Source organism: Schistocerca gregaria, chromosome 8 (assembly GCF_023897955.1).
Source record: "Schistocerca gregaria isolate iqSchGreg1 chromosome 8, iqSchGreg1.2, whole genome shotgun sequence".
NCBI lineage: Eukaryota > Metazoa > Arthropoda > Insecta > Orthoptera > Acrididae > Schistocerca > Schistocerca gregaria.
This window is the reverse complement of record NC_064927.1, coordinates 491,152,336-491,170,758: the sequence shown is the minus strand read 5'-3', so window position 1 is coordinate 491,170,758 and position 18,423 is coordinate 491,152,336. Positions and strand designations below refer to the sequence as shown.

Below are 18,423 nucleotides of genomic sequence, written 5' to 3'. Positions count from 1 at the left end.
AGATGTTTGTAATTTCAGTTTTATCTAAAATGTTGTTGTCATAATTAAAATCGAAACTTCCTGCAGGGAAGTAATGAGTCTGAGTTCTTCATTTTTGCAAAAGGCTTAGTTAAAGTGTAATAGAAAACATTGTATTTATGACAAATGAATGTCAGAAGCAACAGTTTCATATTTTATAAAACTAAGAAGGGTGTGTGTGTGTGTGTGTGTGTGTGTGTGTGTGTGTTGTTGTTGTTGTTGTTGTCTGTTCATCCATGTTACATTATAAAATGGTTAAATATTTCTTTATCTGGTACAATACTTTTATTTTCTTAATGATTATTTCTACTGTTGTTTGCTGCAGATGATGATTATACACCTCTCTGTATACAGAACTGAGCTACGTAAACTACAGGCAATTAACCCTTAAGAATTATTTCATTAGTAATAGTTATAAAGAAAACAAATTATGTGTGCTAAAATCTATTTTATTCTGATGACAGTAAGATAGTACAAGATCTTGTGTCACTGTAATGTATTTGTTGTTTCTGTTCTATTTATAAATGTGTGTGTAATGACTGTGCCATCAAGTTTCCTCACGTGAGACCATATCATTTATATCCAAACTACGTATCTTATACCAGCTGTGTAAATTTTTGCTTTTATATATTGTAAGATTAACTTTTAGCTTCAAATGCACCCAACAGTACACATTAATGTGTTGAAATGTGCTTCCAGTCCTAAAGAGCTGTGGTATTAGAAATTGTTGAAATCTATTTTGTGCAAATATGTAAGAAATGTGATATATTGTACAATGCAATAAAATTTAATATGCTATTTTCAAAGTAAAAAATGAAGTTCATTCCCCAGAAAATTCACAAAAGAAAAAAATTGCAGGTGGTAAGAGTTATGAACATCTCTCTTCTCCCTGGCCCTCCACCATAGTGTTATAAAGTTGGAATCCTTAGCAAAACAAAATGACGTGTTTGACAGACATTTAATAAGGCAAACTATATCCATTTTTGATGGGAGTATTTTCAGGTTGGGTGTTTTTATTTATTTATCCATCCGTAGACAAACAGGATTGTATGGATGTTGTCAACATAATTATGGCAACTAATTTCTCACGTCACATTTACATTTCACATTCAGAACCATTTTCGCGCTCGGTGTTATAAGAGCTGCTGTAGTTTTCGATTACATTATAAATCGTTATTATGAGTGCTGCTATAAACTAAACTCAAATGCATGTTCGATACAAACAGATCGTCTGGATGTAAAAATTAGACTTTATTAGAAGTCCTTCGCTGCTTGTAGATGTAAATTATGGGTATTATGAAAATTGCACTACGTTCCTGAAGAATATTCACAACGTTGTAATATTTTATAATAAATTATTTCATTACAAAATAGTCCTTGATGTTCAGCAGTCACAAGTACAGAACGTTTCTCAGAGAGGGCAGTGAAGAACTTGGTGCGTAGCCGCTAGGGGGCAGAGCAGTAACTTCCGGTCGGAGGGTGTTCCTGCTCTGTGTGTTGTGTATCTGTTAGTATACGTTGTTGATGTTGTGTGTGGTGCGCGTCGTACGCAGGGGTGCGAGTGTCAACTGTTTCGCAGAATGGTCTCAAGCCAAACCTTCCGCTTCTGATGATGCTGCTACACTTATAGGTAGGAACTTTTAATTATTGTTCATACCAGAAGAGTGGTGCAGGCCTCCATAACAACCAGAAATTCTGTTCGAATGTTTATGATGATCAAATGTCGGAACATTCGCCTGACGCCGTTGACAGATTACATATTCTAGTAATGTGTGTACTATCGCCTGTAAGGTGTTATTCTCACTTTATAGCGGCTTCCTCCGTTTTTCATAGTCACTCCACGGAGGCAATCGCCGAATTATTCTGCGTGTGAAGCACTTTCATCATTAGGGTCTAGCTTTCACACCGTGTCAATCAAAACATGAACTGCAAACTTTTGTTGCCATCCGTCAGAAGACTTATTTGTCATAGCTTTTAGGTTTCAATAGCGTATAGATAGGTCTTAGACTTCTCCTAAACATAGGTTTCGTTAATGCAGAATTTCCTTTGTAATAAGTAACGCCAATAACTAGTAAACGAAAGTTATTGACACTTTTTTCATCACTCATTGTAGAAATTATACCTAAGAAAGTACTAAGTGCAAATTTTCGAGTAAATAACCGGTTTACATACTTCGCTCCCGAGTGCTTCAGTGTTACGTTATCACAGCAAGCATTTTCGCATTCTGGTAAGGGCAGCTACATGGATCGTAGCCGATAATGCTATATTTGAGGAAGAGAATGCTGGCAGAATTGCGGTAGAAGTTGAAATGCTTAAGTTTCCTTTCTGTTTCAGATGTCGGTACCATTTACTTATCGTGTATAATCCATATGAGGACCGGCAAGCTGTTTCCTCAAATCTGAATGCTGGTGTAAATTTTTTCGTAGTAAATGCATGACAAGAGGCCACAATATCATAATAGTTTGGTGGGGGTACGCTATACATTTCAACTGTCCGCATTTATGGAATGGGTAAAATTTTCAGAAAAAGAAATTAGATTAACGTTCAGCTGATCATGTCTGTTAGCCCCTACCATTGCCCCCTCCTCTCCCCTTTTCATTCACGGGGGGGGGGGGGGGGGGGGGGGGGGGCTGACGGCCAATTGGTTTTAGCAAAATTGAATTCCAGTGATATTACCAGTTATAGCGAGCTGAATCATCAAAAATAAAGAGAAAAGTATTCAGCATACTTTCCCTGCTATACGAACAATCGGATGTCCGTCGTACGTAGCCAAATGTATTCTCAGAGCACACAGAAATAAACAGAATCAAATGCAGTATTCGTTAGAAGGCTCGTTTAAATTCATAACTCCCACTGTACATCGGTTAACAATTGAACTGCGATATGGTTGAATGATACTAAGAGCCTCGTATGGCCCAAGAATTGAGACTTCTTTTTAAGAACGCGTGATGTTCGATTCCAGACACGACAGTAGCTGTATGTGTTCTCTGTATTTTAACTTGCAAGTATGAACTATGTCTCCCAGTCTTTCTCTCAGACCATAGCTGGTTTGGTTAGTTACATAGATCATTTGAATGATTCATAGTACTGTTAACGCTTTCAATTGAAACTTAGTTAATCGCCGGTAGGACCATCTTTCTCCACGATAATAGCAACGTAATTTAATATTTTTCGCAAATACCCGTATGTTGCTTTATAAACAAGTGAGTTGACGTTATAGTTCTGATAAAACAGGTTTAAAATCCTCGACTACATCAATGTTTAATAAACTCTAAGTTCCGTAGTTTCTCAAAAGCATATAGCACGGATTGTAATAAGCACGACCTGTTTTCTTTGATAACCTCTCTGATCCGGTGTATTGTTGCAAATATAATTTTAAGAGGCAGCACCTAAGCAGACGTATCGATGGCCGTAACAATGAAAGACGTTTTATGACGAGTTAATCTTCCTAATAAATTGTGTTCTCTTATTTTAAGAAATTCAGCCTTCAGTTGCAAGGTAAAATTTTATTAGTTTACCTAGGTTTCGATACCAATAATGGTACCTTCTTCAGAACAAAAATTAAATTATTTTGAAATTATTTAACAAAAATAATTTATGTTCTGGAGAAGATACCATTATTAGCATCGAAACCTAGGTAAACTAATAAAATTTTACCTTTCAACTGAAGGCTTAATGTTAAAGATTTGTTCTCTTATTTTCTGCACTGAATAGAAAGATGTAGATCTGTATGACTTTATGATCAGAACTCGTATCCCGTCTCTACCAACTAGTTGGCAACGAGATTTTAAACCCACATTTTCCTCTCGTTAGTGCTGAGAGCTCTCAGACGTAACGCAGGAAAGATGCCATCAATCTGAAGGTTGTTATGACCACAATGCCATTCGAGGTGTGGTCGCCCTGGAGTTGATCGCTTTTGTTTTCCTCCGATCTTGGAACAGTGTTAAGGGGATATGCAGTTTAACGAGGACTCGAAACCAGCATACAAATCTGCATTTTCAATATTTTACAAATGATGGCAATGACAAAAAAATCCTAGGATCGATTTAAGGTGGAAAGCCGAATACGTGGATTTGTAGTGCGAAACGTATCCACTAAGCTACAAGTTAACAATCTAAAACAGCACGATACCTCTTGACACGTTACTTACAGTACTTTTCAGTGTTGAGCTATGATTAAACCTTACAGTGAGATGATACCAACAATTTGTCTTTCACCATTCACCACTGTTTTATGCTGAGATCACCAAATCGTCGTTTTTCAGTGATTCTAGAAAGATGCTGAATGAAACCTATTTGGCTGTCAAGAGAGCAATGCGTGATGGCTATAATGAATGCCATAGCAGGATACTGTCAGGTGTCTTCCACAGAACTCAGAAATTCAGGTCGTATGTAAAGGCCGTTAGTGTCACCAAAGTTAGTTTGCAGTACCTAGTGCATGAGACGGGAACTGAAATTGAGGGTATCAGAGCAAAAGCTGAAATGCTTAACTATGTTTTCAAATGTTACTCTACACAGGAAAACCCAGGACACTTGCCCCTATTTAATCCTCATCCCTCTGAAAAGAGGGTCACTGCGTATAATAGACGGTTCGGACTTCCGATAAATATTACTAAAGCTGTGGATTACTTCTGGAATTGAAATCTTGAACCGTACGGTCACAGCTGATAAAGTAAAGGTAAGTAAAAAGAGAGATTAAGGAAAGGGGGGATAATTACTAACACACAAAAGGCCATTGAAATTGCTAGACCAAGAAGAAATGCAGACGATAAACGTGTATTCCTTGGACAAATATATTATACTAGAACTGACATGTGATTACATTTTAACGGAGCGAGGTGGCGCAGTGGTTAGCACACTAGACTCGCATTCGGGAGGACGACGCTTCAATCCCGTCTCCGGCCATCCTGATTTAGGTTTTCCGTGATTGCCCTTTGAAAGGGCACGGCCGATTTCCTTCCCAATCCTTCCCTAACCCGAGCTTACGCGCCGTCTCTAATGACCTCGTTGTCGACGGGACGTTAAACACTAACCACCACCACCGTCTGAAAAGATGAATGAAATAAGTATTAGTACCAATGGTGTTGAGAAACTGCTGAAATCGTTGAAACTGAACAAAGCAACAGGGCCGGTTGGAACCTGTAAGATTCGATACCCAGTTTGCTGCTGAGTTAGCCGCTCTTCTAGCTGTAATCTATCATAGATCCTTCGAACAAAAAACCGTGTCCAGTTCCTAGAAAAAGGTACAGATCACACCAGTCTACAAGAAGGGTGGTAGAAGTGATCTGCGAAACTACTGTCTAGTATCCTTGACATAGATTTGTTGTAAACTGTTAGAACATATTCTGACATCATACATAATGCTCGAAAAGAATGACCTCAATGCGAATCAGCATGGATTTGGAAAACATCGATGATACGAAGCCCAACTCTCATTTTTCTCACGTGACATACTGAAAGCTTTGGATCAAGGCAGTCAGGTATTCCTTGGTTTACAAAGAGCATTTGACTCAGTACCACACCCACGCTTATTGTGAAAAATACGATCATATGGATTATCAAGTGAAATTTGTGGCTGCAGGAAATATTAATAGTAAAATCAGGCTATTTGCAGTTATCTATAATGAAGTACTATATGAAAGAAGCTTCATAAATATTCAGTCGGATCTTGATAAGATTTCAAAGTCGTGCAGAGATTGGCAATTTGCTTTAAATGTTCAGAAACGTAAAAAAAGATCGTAGTGTCCTATAATATCAATAAGACACTGTTGGAATCGGCCAACTCATACAAATACCTAGGTGTTACACTTTGTACGGATATTAAATAGCCGGCCGCTGTGGCCGAGCGGTTCTAGGCGCTTCAGTCTGGAGCCGCGCTGCTGCTCCGGTCGCAGGTTCGAATCCTGCCTCGGGCATGGATGTGGGTGCTGCCCTTAGTTAGGTTTAAGTAATTCTAAGTCTAAGAGACTGATGACCTCAGATGTTAAGTCCCATAGTGCTTAGAGCCATTTGAACCATTTTCTTTTTTTATATTAAATGGAATAATTATGTGGGTCCAATTGTGAGTAAAGCAGGTGGTGGTCTTGGATTTATCGGTGGATTACTGGAGAAGTGCAATCGGTCTACAAAGGAAACTGCTTACAAATCACTCTTGCGACATGTTCTAGAATATTGCTCAACTGTGTGGCACCCGGACCAGATAGGGCCAACAGCGGATGTTAAACGTATACAGAGAAGGGCAGCACGAATGGTCACAGATTTGTTTAATCAGCAGGAGAGTTCCACAGAGATACTGAAGGAACTGAAATCGAAGAATCTTGAAGATAGACGTAAACTGTCCTCAGGAAGTCTGTTAACAGAGTTTCAACAACCAGCTTTAAATTGCTGCTCAAAGAACATATTACAGCCCCCTACGTATCGCTCACATAGTGATGATGGAGATAAGATTAGAATATTCGATGAGATTTCGGGATTGCAGCCGGATCACGTTGACTTCTTGCCACGATATTTCGGCTGGCAATCGTCCAGCCATCTTCAGGTGAGTGTGCGTCACTGGAGACTGCAAGTTCCGGGAGTCAGCTTTATAGCAAAAAATTTGGCGCGAAAACGCATGCGCATTGGCCACCGTCACAGGAGCGTCCTCTGTCGAAGTCCGCGCCCTCTGGAGCTACTGTTCTATCTTTGGAGCGCAGGCACATGCGTAAAGGTGAAAACTACATGTCCGCCCTCTGTCGGAATGCGCGCCCGCGTCGCTAAAAACAGACGTCAGTTGTCGCTAGACGTGTCATTTAGAATAAACCGTCTTCTCTCAGAGGAAATTAGAGAGATCACCGGGTCCCAAGCCTTGTCCAGTTGAAAACCGCCGTCACGATTTATAAGATTTTGCGCTAGGCGTATCTCCACAGATTCTTTAATAACGGAATCCCAAAAAGTTTTCGCTGGGGCCAAGATTTTCGTGGCCGAAAATTCCATAGCGTGTCCTGTGGTAATACAATGCTCAGCTACGGCCGACTTACTGGGCTGCAAAAGGCGAGTGTGGCGTTCGTGTTCAACGCACCTTTCATGTACTGTGCGCGTCGTCTGACCGATGTAAGCTTTGCCACACTGGCAAGGAATTTTATAGATTCCGGCCTTCCGCAGACCCAGATCGTCCTTTACCGAACCGAGAAGGGCACTAATCTTCGCCGGTGGCCGGAAGATTACTTTTACTTGATGTTTCCTTAGGATCCTGCCTATTTTAGATGAAAGGTTGCCGGCGTATGGAAGGAACGCCCTGGACCTGAAAAGCTCCTTATCTTCTTGATGTGAGTGGTCACGTTTCTTCCTTTTTAGCGCTGCTCTAATCTGATGTGGAGAGTAACCATTACCTCTGAACACCGACTCTAAATGTTCCAGCTCCTTTGTAAGGCTGTCTCCATCAGAAACAACATGAGCCCGGTGCACCAACGTTCTAAGGACACCAGTAGTTTGTGAAGGATGATGACAACTCGACGCTTGCAGGTAGAGGTCCGTATGTGTGGGCTTACGGTAGACAGAATGCCCTAATGACCCGTCCACTCTCTTGGTAACCAAGACGTCCAAAAACGGCAAGCAACCATCCTTCTCTATTTCCATCGTGAACTGGATGTTATTGTGGATTGCATTCAGATGCTGCAAGAACCGTGACAGTTCTTCTTCACCATGGGGCCACACTACAAAAGTGTCATCTACGTACCGCCAGAATACACTCGGTTTAAGTTCTGCCGAATCTAGTGCCCTTTCCTCAAAGTCTTCCATAAAAAAGTTTGCTACCAAAGGCGAGAGAGGACTTCCCATGGCAACACCGTCAGTCTGCTCAAAATACTCGTTATTAAATAAAAAGTAGGTTGAGGAAAGGACGTGATGGAAAAGTGCTGTTATGTCGGCCGTGAACTTATTGCTGATGAGAGACAAAGAGTCCATAAGAGGAACCTTAGTGAAAAGTGAGATGACGTCGAAGCTGACTAGTAAGTCAGTTTCACTGAGCCGAAGTGACTTTAGTCTACTAATAAAGTCAGCCGAATTGCGAACATGATGCGCACACTTCCCCACAAAAGGTCTCAGTAGAGAGGCGAGATGTGTCGCCAAATCATACGTGGGGGCGTCGATATTACTGACGATCGGCCGTAAAGGAACCTCTTTCTTATGGATCTTCGGAAGACCGTATAACCTGGGTGGCACAGAACTGTGAGGTCTTAGTCTTTTCGCCACTTCTTGCGGAATAGAAGAAGAATTCAGCAGTGCTGATGTTTTCCTTTCCACTTTCGCTGTGGGGTCTTTGCCAATCTTCCGATACATTGGTTCATTCAGCAAGTTGTAAATCTTCTGATTATAGACCTCACGTGGCAAAAGCACTGTAGCGTTTCCCTTATCCGCTGGTAAGATCACTGTATGAGGATCTTCTCGTAGCTTTCGTAATGCGGCCCTTTCCATGGCAGAAATGTTGCTCTTCTGACGTGGAGCTTTCGTGAGTGCACGGCAGGTTTCACGTCTAATTTCTTCTGCAGCATCACTAGGAAGAGGTCTTACAGCTTCCTCAACAGCACTAATAAAATCAGTTAAAGGCAGGGTCCTCGGCGTAGGAGCGAAGTTCAGGCCTTTCCCAAGCACAGACAGTGTTACGTTGTCCAAAACTTTATCCGTTAAATTGACCACGGAGCGTCGTAAAGCACGGCCGACATAACAGCACTTTTCCATCACGTCCTTTCCTCAACCTACTTTTTATTTAATAACGAGTATTTTGAGCAGACTGACGGTGTTGCCATGGGAAGTCCTCTCTCGCCTTTGGTAGCAAACTTTTTTATGGAAGACTTTGAGGAAAGGGCACTAGATTCGGCAGAACTTAAACCGAGTGTATTCTGGCGGTACGTAGATGACACTTTTGTAGTGTGGCCCCATGGTGAAGAAGAACTGTCACGGTTCTTGCAGCATCTGAATGCAATCCACAATAACATCCAGTTCACGATGGAAATAGAGAAGGATGGTTGCTTGCCGTTTTTGGACGTCTTGGTTACCAAGAGAGTGGACGGGTCATTAGGGCATTCTGTCTACCGTAAGCCCACACATACGGACCTCTACCTGCAAGCGTCGAGTTGTCATCATCCTTCACAAACTACTGGTGTCCTTAGAACGTTGGTGCACCGGGCTCATGTTGTTTCTGATGGAGACAGCCTTACAAAGGAGCTGGAACATTTAGAGTCGGTGTTCAGAGGTAATGGTTACTCTCCACATCAGATTAGAGCAGCGCTAAAAAGGAAGAAACGTGACCACTCACATCAAGAAGATAAGGAGCTTTTCAGATCCAGGGCGTTCCTTCCATACGCCGGCAACCTTTCATCTAAAATAGGCAGGATCCTAAGGAAACATCAAGTAAAAGTAATCTTCCGGCCACCGGCGAAGATTAGTGCCCTTCTCGGTTCGGTAAAGGACGATCTGGGTCTGCGGAAGGCCGGAATCTATAAAATTCCTTGCCAGTGTGGCAAAGCTTACATCGGTCAGACGACGCGCACAGTACATGAAAGGTGCGTTGAACACGAACGCCACACTCGCCTTTTGCAGCCCAGTAAGTCGGCCGTAGCTGAGCATTGTATTACCACAGGACACGCTATGGAATTTTCGGCCACGAAAATCTTGGCCCCAGCAAAAACTTTTTGGGATTCCGTTATTAAAGAATCTGTGGAGATACGCCTAGCGCAAAATCTTATAAATCGTGACGGCGGTTTTCAACTGGACAAGGCTTGGGACCCGGTGATCTCTCTAATTTCCTCTGAGAGAAGACGGTTTATTCTAAATGACACGTCTAGCGACAACTGACGTCTGTTTTTAGCGACGCGGGCGCGCATTCCGACAGAGGGCGGACATGTAGTTTTCACCTTTACGCATGTGCCTGCGCTCCAAAGATAGAACAGTAGCTCCAGAGGGCGCGGACTTCGACAGAGGACGCTCCTGTGACGGTGGCCAATGCGCATGCGTTTTCGCGCCAAATTTTTTGCTATAAAGCTGACTCCCGGAACTTGCAGTCTCCAGTGACGCACACTCACCTGAAGATGGCTGGACGATTGCCAGCCGAAATATCGTGGCAAGAAGTCAACGTGATCCGGCTGCAATCCCGAAATCTCATCGAATACTCAGTACGCCGGGAAAACTTCAAGAATCACACAAGATTAGAATAATTCTTGCACGCACAGAGATATTCAACCATTTTTCCCGCGCTCCATACATGAATGGAACATTATGAAACCTTAATAACTGGGACAATGGGATGTAACCTCTGCCATGCAGCTCACGGTGGTTTGCAGAGTATATATGTAGATGTAGAAAATAACTAATAAATATTGCAGTTGTATAGTTTATGTACACTACTCATCATCATCATCATCATCATCATCATTTAAGACTGATTATGCCTTACAGCGTTCAGTCTGGAGCATAGCCCCCCTTATAAAATTCCTCCATGATCCCCTATTCAGAGCTAACATTGGTGCTTCTTCTGATGTTAAACCTATTACTTCAAAATCATTCTTAAACGAATCCAGGTACCTTCTCCTTGGTCTGCCCCGATTCGTACCCTCTACTTCTGAACCCATGAGTCTCTTGGGTAACCTTGCTTCTCCCATGCGTGTAACATGACCCCACCATCTAAGCCTGTTCGCCCTGACTGCTACATCTATAGAGTTCATTCCCAGTTTTTCTTTGATTTCCTCATTGTGGACACCCTCCTGCCATTGTTCCCATCTACTAGTACCTGCAATCATCCTAGCTACTTTCATACCCGTAACCTCAACCTTGTTGATAAGGTAGCCTGAATCCACCCAGCTTTCGATCACATACAACAAAGTTGGTCGAAAGATTGAACGGTGCACAGATAACTTAGTCTCGGTACTGACTTCCTTCTTGCAGAAGAGAGTATATCGTAGCTGAGCGCTCACTGCATTAGCTTTGCTACACCTTGCTTCCCATTCTTTCACTATGTTGCCATCCTGTGAGAATATGCATCCTAAGTACTTAAAACCGTCCACCTGTTCTTTGTTCCTCCTATTTGGCACTCAATCCGTTTATATTTCTTTCCCACTGACATTACTTTCGTTTTGGAGATACTAATCCTCATACCGTACTCCTTACATTTCTGATCTAGCTCTGAAATATTACTTTGCAAACTTTCAATCTAATCTGCCATCACAACTAAGTCATCCGCATATGCAAGACTGCTTATTTTATGTTCACATATCTTAATCTTACCCCGCCAGTCTATTGTTTTCAACATATGATCCATATATAATATGAACAACAGTGGAGACAGGTTGCAGCCTTGTCTTACCCTGAAACTACTCTGAACCATGAACTCAATTTACTGTCAACTCTAACTGCTGCCTGACTATCCATGTAAAGACCTTTGATTGCTTGCAAAAGTTTGCCTCCTATTCCATAATCTCATAGAACAGACAATAACTTCCTCCTAGGAACCGGGTCATATGCCTTTTCTAGATCTATGAAGCATAGATACAATTCCCTGTTCCACTCATAACACTTCTCCATTATTTGCCGTAAGCTAAAGATCTGGTCCTGACAACCTCTAAGAGGCCTAAACCCACACTGATTTCCATCCAATTGGTCCTCAACTAATACTCGCACTTTCCGCCCCCAGGGGCTCAGCATCCATTTGCTGGGTACGGGCTTGGCGACCCCGGGGTTCCTGCGCTTGGGACTGGTAAGCGCCGCCAGTCCCCTGTCGCCGTAAGCTCTGGGCATACCTCGACGACCACCGTGCGGCGCGGCGGTGGAATGTCGTGTGTCTCAGGGAGTGGGGATCTTGGCTTGGCCGCCCGGATCGCCAGGATGGAATAAACCTCTATAAACAACCACTCAATCTCAAGGTGTGCTGCGCGCCGATGAGATGCATGGCTGTTGAGGTGGAACAGTCATTAGCGGGCAACCTCTGGGGAACCTGCCGCACCTCAGTTGTATAAGGCTTACCTAGGCACGCGGGGCTCTGTCTAGGTGGACCTCTAGTTCCCTAGCTGCTCGTGGGACCGAGATGGATCCTTCGAAATCCTCTTTTCCTCCTCCCAGCGGAAAGGGTGGGCCGCTGGAGGGTTCTAACACCCAGTCTCTGAAGAGGGCTCGTGCAGTCAGTCCCCCTGTCTGCAGCACATCTTTGACAAGTGAAGTCTTTAGTAACAGGATGCATTCTGGTGCTCAGAGGGTAGTTTCGAGAAGGTTTCGCCCTTCTATATACAAAAGGCATTGGAGGGCATCTGTGGCTCCTTGAAATCGGTGAAGCGCTTACATAATGGGACCTTGCTAGTGGAAACTTCCACTTCCCAGCAAGCAACTAACCTCCAATCTGCTAAATGTCTTGGAGAGTATGCCATAGACACTGAACTGCACAGCACCTTGAATTATAGCAAAGGTGTTGTGACATGCCGGGATCTAGTCGACATTCCCAAAGACGAACTGCAACGTGAGTGGGCTCCGGAAGGTATCGTTGATGTTCAACATATCATGAAGAGGGTTGACGGCAATCTTGTGAAATCCGACTCTTTTTATTCTGACCTTCAGTAGCACGAAACTTCCAGAACATATTAAAGCTGGCTTCCTTCGCCTTAGTGTGCGCCCTTATTTCCCGTCACCAATGCGCTGTTTTAAATGCCAGCGTTTTGGGCATACCACCTTAGGGTGTAAAGGTGAAGTGACTTGTGGCAACTGTGATAAGGCTGCTCATGAAGGAGTTGGTTGCTCGTCTCCAGCCAGATGTATTAATTGCTCTGGGAGCCACCCTGTTTGGAGTAGGGACTGCCGAATATTTTTAGAGGAACGCAAAGTCCAGGAAATCAAAACAACCAAGCGTATCCCCTACGGTGAGGCCAAGAAGATCTATAAGTCGATGCAACCTCCCACATTTGCTACATCTTTCGCATCCCTGGTTCCGAAGCCTACTCCAAAAGTCGATGCCTCAACGCAGACTGAGGTGGTGAGTGTTGGCACTAACACCTGCAGCTGTCAGTGCACTTGCAGCGCAGCCAGTGTTTCAGAGCCGGTAGCCCCTACTCGAATGGCAGACAAGGGTACAGTGGCGAACTTGGGCCAGCTCCTGTCGCCTCCGACAGCTGAGGCTGTTCCCAAGCCCAGTGCGCCAATTACCACTCCCACATCAGCTCCCCCAAAGCCCACCAAACCACAGAAAGCTCCTGTTCAGCAGCAACACCGTGTCAGATCCCGTGGTAAACCGTCTGACCATGCGGCTGTTGTTTTACGTGAGGCTTCATCTGACTCTTCCCCAGAGTTGATGGAATAAGTCGTATGTGTGGGGCAATCATCTCGCCCCACACCTGCTGCGGTCTCCCCGCCCCGTCGGAGAGACAGGATGAAGGTGCTACCCCTGACATAGATGGCTCCCATACTTCAGTGGGACTTGCAAGGGTTCAGGACGCATGTGGAGGAACTTCGTCTACTCTCTCAGGGTAGACCACTGTGTCTCTGTCTCCAGGAGACTTATTTCCATCCCTCATACTCCCCTGAGCTGCGAGGCTATACACTCCACAAAAAGGACGACCTGCGTGGGGAGAGAGCCAGAGGGGGTGTAGCTATTTTCGTCAGGACGGACTACCACTCCTCGCCTCTCTCGCTTATGACGACTTTACAGGCTGTCGCTGTGTCTGTGCAAGTACGTCATCCATTGACTGTCTGTTCACTTTACTTGCCCCCACATGACGCACTTCATGAAGTGGCCCTCACTGACCTTCTTACACAGCTCCCCCAACCATTTATTATTTGTGGTGATTTTAATGCCCACAAAGTGTTTTGGGGCTCTGCAATTACCTGCCCCAGAGGTAGAGCAGTTGAGAGGCTTCTCCTGTCATCCTGTGCCTACTTGCTCAATGGAGGACAGAGCACTCATTTCTGCACAGCGACTGGGTCGTTCTCTGCCATTGATCTCTCGCTTTGCTCTCCAGCTCTTGCCGCCAGTGCTCACTGACTTGCATGGCAGTGATCATTTCCCCATCTGGATTCACCTGCCAGATGGCGTGGGCCCCAAAAGGAGACCACCACGATGGATGGTCAGTGGAACTGACTGGACACTTTATAGCCAGTTGGCCCAATTCGAACACTGTGCGACTGTTGAGGTGTGGGTGGATCATATTACCGAAACGGTCCACCACGCCGCTGCAGTCCACGGGCCCCCGGAAGAGGCCACCTGTGCCTTGGTGGAGTGCCGAATGCCGCTCTGCAATCAGGACCAGGCGTGCGGCTCTGCGTCGGTTCAAGTCTCGGCCGACTGCTGAGAATCTTGCAGTATTTCGGGTGGCGAGGGCAAGGTGTCGCCGCATTATTCGTGAAAGCAAGAAGAGGTCATGGCAACAGTTCCTGAACACCATTAATCGTTCCACCAAAAGTTCCATTGTGTGGGAGACCATCAGGAGAATTTCTGGCAGAGGGAGGGAGGTGCCCCATAGCTGCTGTAATGAATAACGGCACTCTCCACACGGATCCGCAAGACATTGCCCAGACTATGGCAGCGTATTTTGCCACAGTTACTGCAAAAACCAGTCGGGATCCAGATTTCCAGCGCCATAGGGCAGTTGCTGAGAGATGTAGTCTGGACTTCCAGTCCACCTCTCATGAAGTTTACAACTGCCCATTTTCTATGTGGGAGCTGGATTCTGCATTGTCTGGAGCTCGTGATACATCCCCTGGTCACGACGGGATCCATTACAGTATGCTATGGCACCTCACAATGCGCAACAAAGAAATCCTCCTCGCACTTTTTAATGCCATTTGGGCGTTGGGTCACTTTCCTGGTGCGTGGCGTGAGGCAGTTTTAATCCCTTTTTTAAAACTTGGGAAAGACCGCACGAGCCCAAGTAGCTACCATAGTGTTGCCCTCAATAGTTGCATAGGGAAGACGTTGGAGCGGATGGTCAACCGCCGCCTTGTCTGGATGTTAGAATCCCGGCAACTCCTTAGTCGCTTTCAGTGTGCGTTCAGGAGGTTTCGTTCCACCTTCGATAACCTTGCCCTCCTGGAGGCGGCTATACAACAAGCTTTCCTACGCCGTCATCACCTTCTATGTGTATTTTTCGACATTGAGAAGGCCTACGATACCACTTGGAGACGTCTCATCCTGGGGCAACTTCACGAATGGGGTTTTCGTGGTTGTCTTCCTCTTTTTAGTCAGTCTTTCCTCTCGCCACGATATTTTCGATACCGAATTGGTGACGTCCTGTCTGATCGCTTTGAGCAGGAGAACGGTGTCTCTCAGGGTAGCGTTTTAAGTGTGACTCTCTTTGCCGTCGCTATTAATAGCATTACGTCCATAGTGAAAAGTCCTGTCCAGTTTTCTTTGTTTGTGGATGATTTCTCTTGTTTTGCTCTTCTTGAAGCCTTGCAACGACAACTCGTCAGTTGCAACTTACGATTAGACGTTTGGATGACTGGGCGCGGAAGAGTGGTTTTAAGTTTTCCACCGAGAAGTCTGTATGTGTTCTTTCTAACCGTTCTCGTTCGATTTTAACCTTTCCTGAGTTGCGGATGAGGGACACTATTGTTACTTTTAAGGACACGGTGAGGTTTCTGGGGCTCATTTTTGACTCGAAGCTCACGTGGTTACCTCATCTTAAAGACCTGAAACGGCGGTCACTTAAGGCTTTAAGTATTTTAAAATGTCTTAGCCACAGTACATGGGGAGCTGACAGGACTTGTCTGCTCCAGTTTTACAGGGCGTTTGTGCGATCTCGGCTCGATTATGGGTGCACGGTGTATGGGTCGGCGAGGCGTTCTTACTTAAAGATGTTTGACGTTGTGCACCATGAAGGGCTTCGGTTGGCCACTGGGGCATTCCGAACTAGCCCCATACCAAGCCTCTGTGCAGAGGCTGGTGAACCGCCACTTCCTATGCGGCGACGGCTACTTACAGTGCGCCAGGCGTATAAAACTTTGTCCACACCATACACCCCTGCATACCCTGCCATTGCTCAGCCCCCTCTGGCACAGTTATTTCATAACCGGCAACGTTTGACGCAGCCCTATGGGATTCGCGCACAGGATTGCCTCGCTGCGATGTCTATGGCTGGTCTTCGTGTTTTGGGTCGCGGTTGGAGCAGATCCCCACCTTGGCTCCTCCGGAGACCCAAACTTATTTTAGATTTGACTAATTTTAAGAAAGATCGCACACCAGATTTTACATTCCAATCTCTGTTTTTTTAATATTTTAGATGTGCACCACGGTTTCACTGTCGTGTACACTGATAGCTCCAAACAGGAGAATTGCCTTGGCTGTTCTGTAGTGTTCCCTGATCAAGTTACCCGGATTCGCCTCCCTGCTGAATATACCGTTTTCGCAGCGGAGCTCCACGCGATCCTGAAGGCACTGGAGTAGATGAATCGTGTTCGGGGCGATCGATTTCTTCTCTGCTCCGATTCTCTTAGTGCCCTACAATCACTGCAGAACCTGTACCCGACTGAGGCGATGGTCCAGCATATACATGATCAACTGTACTTGCTCCAACGGCGGGGTACAGAAGTATCCTTCTGCTGGGTGCCTGGTCATGTTGGCATCTGGGGCAATGAACAGACCGATCGGGCTGCCAAGGAGGCCTGCAGAGAGCAGGATGTGGTCCAGTGTCCTATTCCCTTGCAGTCAGTCATCGCTGCACGCCACAGGAAGTGCATGGAGTTATGGAAGAGCGAATGGCTGGCGGTGACGGCCAATAAACTGCGGCTGATAAAGTCAACCACTCGGCCGTGGCGTTCCTCCTGCAGGTTGCTCAGGCGGGAGGAGGTGGCCCTCACACGTCTTCGGATCGGGCACTGTCCTCTCACACATAGCTTTTTATTATGGCGGGAGGATCCACCGTTTTGTGATGCTTGTGGCGTGCACATCTCCGTCCGGCACATTTTAACAGACTGCATTTTATACCGTGATACACGGGCAGAAGCACAAGTTGATGGGGATCTGCCTTCTGTTTTAGCTAATGATGATACGTGTGTGTCTAGGGTTTTTTAGTTTTGTGATGTGTCTGGACTCTGGCCTAAAATTTTAGGCTGGAGGTTTTAGTGTATTGCAGAGTGGCTGACTCCTCCCCTTTTTTCCTTGCGGTCAGCCAGCCACTTCCATCTGCTACATTGTTTTAGCTTCCTCTGTCACTTTCTTCCTGTGTTGTCCATGTTTTACTGCTGACACTCTGCTTCATCCCACGCTTTGGTGTGGGTGAGCACATGTTTTTCAACGATTGTTACCCATGTTTTCTGTTCCGTTTTATATTCCTGTTCTGGGATTTTTCTTGACACCCGTCTCACTAAGTTACTGAACGGGCGCTGAAGACCTCGCTGTCGTGCGCCCAAAACCCCTCTACTACTACTACTACTACTACTACTACTACTACTATTACTAAGCACTTTCCTTTCAACAATACCTGAGAAGATTTTACCCACAACGCTGATTAAAGAGATACCTCTTTAGTTGTTACAATCTTTTCTGTTTCCATGTTTAAAGATTGGTGTGATTACTGCTTTTGTTCAGTCTGATGGAACCTGTCCCGGCTCCCAGGCCATTTCAATTATCCTTTGCATTTAAGACCTGACATTCCACTGTATTTGATGAGTTCCGATTTAATTTCATCCACACCAGCTGCTTTATTGCACTGCAATCTCTTGACCATTTTCTCCACTTCCTCAAATGTGATGCTATTTCCATCATCATTCCTATCCCATTCTACCTCGAAATCTGAAACATTACTGATCGTATTTTCACCTACATGTACACTACTGGCCATTAAAATTGCTACACCACGAAGATGACGTGCTACATACGCGAAATTTAACCGGCAGGAAGAAGATGCTGTGATATGCAAATGGTTAGCTTTTCAGAGCATTCACACAAGGTTGGTGCCGGTGGCGACACCTACAACGTGCTGACATGAGGAATGTTTCCAACCGATTTCTCATACACAAACAGCAGTGACAGGCGTTGCCTGGTGAAACGTTGTTGCGATGCCTCGTGTAAGGAGGAGAAATGCGTGTATCCCAACGGCCTCGTATCACTAGCAGTCGAGATGACAGGCATCTTATCCGCATGGCTGTAACGGATCGTGCAGCCACGTCTCGATCCCTGAATCAATAGATGGGGGCGTTTGCAAGACAATAACCGTATGCACGAACAGTTCGACGACGTTTGCAGCAGCACGGACTATCAGCTCGGAGACAGTGGCAGCGGTTACCCTTGACGCTGCATCGCATACAGGAGCGCCTGCGATGGTGTACTCAACGATGAACGTGGGTGCATGAATGGCAAAACGTCATTTTTTCGGATGAATCCAGGTTCTGTTTATAGCATCATGATGGTCGCATCCGTGTTTGGCAACATCGCGGTGAACGCACGTTGGAAGCGTGT

At 45.1% G+C, this 18,423-nt stretch overlaps 1 protein-coding gene across 20 annotated transcripts in view; it reads left to right on the top strand.

The window, feature by feature from the left end:
- The first annotated feature begins 1,440 nt into the window (after nt 1-1,440).
- LOC126284064 (GTPase-activating protein CdGAPr) overlaps nt 1,441-18,423 on the top strand; it is a 718,807-nt gene continuing 701,824 nt past the window's right edge. For 9 of the 20 annotated variants that reach the window (XM_049982676.1, XM_049982671.1, XM_049982665.1 and 6 more), the window contains exon 1: nt 1,508-1,648. The gene's annotated coding sequence lies outside the window, so the exon portion shown is untranslated. Of the gene's footprint in view, nt 1,649-18,423 lie in introns of all 20 variants that reach the window. The other 11 variants (XM_049982684.1, XM_049982682.1, XM_049982675.1 and 8 more) reach the window with 3 other exon arrangements.